This window comes from Euprymna scolopes, chromosome 41 (genome assembly GCF_053919585.1).
Source record: "Euprymna scolopes isolate OS-2025 chromosome 41, ASM5391958v1, whole genome shotgun sequence".
In the NCBI taxonomy this organism is placed as follows: Eukaryota; Metazoa; Mollusca; class Cephalopoda; order Sepiida; family Sepiolidae; genus Euprymna; species Euprymna scolopes.
The window spans coordinates 59483776-59486275 of NC_136522.1; the positions used below are offsets into that span (position 1 = coordinate 59483776).

Here is a 2500-nt window from a genome sequence, read left to right on the forward strand (position 1 = left end):
ACATGCAACGACCAACACCATAACCGATTAAGACACCTGTTTTTTTCTTCTTTTTGTGAAACCAGAGAACAACACTTTATAATTTTAAAGTATATATTTATTCCAGCTGTATCAATAGCCTTCATTAGGAGTCTGCATACGTGTCCATATGCTTGTTCATTAAAGCCCTGCTTCCAAGACTTTTAAGAGCTCGTCTGTTCACTTTCGTGGCCAAACTTGAGCTCCTTAATCTAAGCTTCCTGACCTCTTGATTTGTCAGTTCCGTGACGTCATCACCAAAAGCACACGTCTCCTAACGTGTGGCCTTTGTCACGTACGCAATTGTTGAAGGTCATCTTGTTTATTTTTAACTTAGCTAATTTATGTAGGCATATTCAGCTAGAACCCATTATTAAACAATAAATAACTTCCAATATAATTGATCTGGCAGTTCCGTTACGTCATCATAAAAATCACACGTCTCCTAACGTGTGACCTCTGTCACGTACGCAACTGTTGAAGGTCATTTTGTTTATTTTTAACTTAGCATATTTTTGTAAACATCTTCAGCTAGAACCCATTTGTAAACAATAAATAACTTCCAATGTAAACTATTTTAACAATATCAATGGATAGATAGATAAATAGATAGATAGAAAGATAGATAGATAGATAGATAGATAAACAGATAGAAATAAATAGATATACAGATAGATAGATAGATAGATAGATATACAGATAGATAGGTAGGTAGATAGATATATAAATAGATAGATAGATAAATAGGCAGATAGATAAATAGATAGATAGACAGACAGGCAGATAATAACTAATTTAACTTTTAACCATCTTATTATTTAACAATATTATTTAAAAGCAATCTACATAGTTTAGACCAGTGTATAATTCATAGGATAAAGAAAACGTTGCGAGTAAATAAAAAAAAACAACAGTCAATAAAAACAACTCAAAAATGTGTGTACCAAAGTTATAGTCAACAAAATTCAGCGACGGACACTATTGTTTTTCCCTTTCTATTTTACTCTTTCTCTCGTACATAATTTCCCTTTAACTTCTCAGTGTTGCGAGCAGGATATTTTGCAGTTTCGAGTTGATACGCTGTTTCGCTGTCCGGATTTTCTTTTATTGGAAGAGGCTTTACGGATCACTTTTCTGAGCTTCTGACGTAGCCTTTTGACCGGGCTGTCTGCTTGATTGCTTTTCTGACTACGGGAACTCAGCCGATTGATTATTGAAACTCAAACTGAATGAAAAACAGCTCTGCTCTGCTATTTATCCTGATAATGTGTTTGGGAAGGGGCGCCATCCCCCTCCTCAATCGACCAATCAACAAGTGCCACATCGATTCATGCAAAAGCGGATTAGTCAAACAAACTGGCTGGCGCAACTAAGTTTTCCCCTATGACATACAATGGCTGCTTGTCCTGGGCTTTAGCCGATGTAAATTTTATCATCAATCGAAATAACATTTCCTCTTTTGCGCAAAGACAATCTTTAATAACTAAAATAACCGTTACTTAGTGGGTCAAATCATAAACTTACTGGCTTTGAACTTTAGCGCAGAATTAATTCTTTAACCTAAAAACCTATTATTTGTTATTTTCGCCGATCAGCAGTTCTATTCTGTAACCTCCGAACACACACATTAATCGAAATCCCAAAACGCATCAACGCCTTCTTCCTGCGCGGAAATATCTTTAATTAAACAATTATTATTTGTCATTTTCGCATCGATACCGCATTATTTATTATCCAACCAAACACACACACACATATACTAGCCCTTATATTTACTAGTTGACATATTGCTAATGTAATCAAGGCCAGTAGGAGTTATGGCAATTAGATTGGCGTGGTTGTTTAATCTCTCTGAACCAGCTACACTGAATGGACACTGGGGCTCGGCTTAAGCGACAAGTTACATTCGCCACGTCAGAATTGTTACTTCCCTTTTCTATGACGTTCCTGCTATGAGACGAAGTCATTACGGGAATTTTAATTTGGAAATACTATTACATATCATCTTAACCTTACGCAGAAAGCTGCATTACTAGTCCTATTTGTATTTGGATCTTGGAATTTGGATTACGTTTTTAATAGTTAGTTGAATTATCTCTCTGCATTGTTTTTTGTTTTTTGTTTACATGGTAGTCACCACTTATCAAGGCCCGAAAGCCACTCAGAGATAAGGGTTATTGCGTGTACAGTAATCGATTGGATAATATCGTAGTAATCGTTATTAATGGAGATTTGATAAAGGGTCTTACTTAAGGGGGGCGGTTTATCAGAAATTTGTTTATGTTGAACTTGAAGACATCCAAGTTGTAGTCAGGTGGGAACGTGCACACGGAAGAGAGTTCCACGAGCGTGCACTTCTAAGAAAGAAACTTTGTTCATGGAATCTGCGTTTTCATCTAGGCACAGATAAAGAGTGGAAAAAATTATTGACAGTGGTTTCAGCTAGACGGGTGTTTTTCGTGAAAGATTGGCGAGGGGGGAC

The 2500-nt window shown here is 36.4% G+C and overlaps 1 long non-coding RNA gene across 2 annotated transcripts in view; it reads right to left on the reverse strand.

Annotated features, from left to right (window-relative positions):
- LOC145266717 (uncharacterized) overlaps positions 1-277 on the reverse strand; it is a 118985-nt gene extending 118708 nt beyond the window's left edge. Inside the window, exon 1 of one of the 2 annotated variants that reach the window (XR_013864778.1) lies at positions 1-277. This exon is cut by the window's left edge and continues 51 nt beyond it. This is a non-coding gene — a long non-coding RNA (uncharacterized LOC145266717). The other variant, XR_013864777.1, reaches the window with a different exon arrangement.
- Positions 278-2500: the final 2223 nt, after the last annotated feature.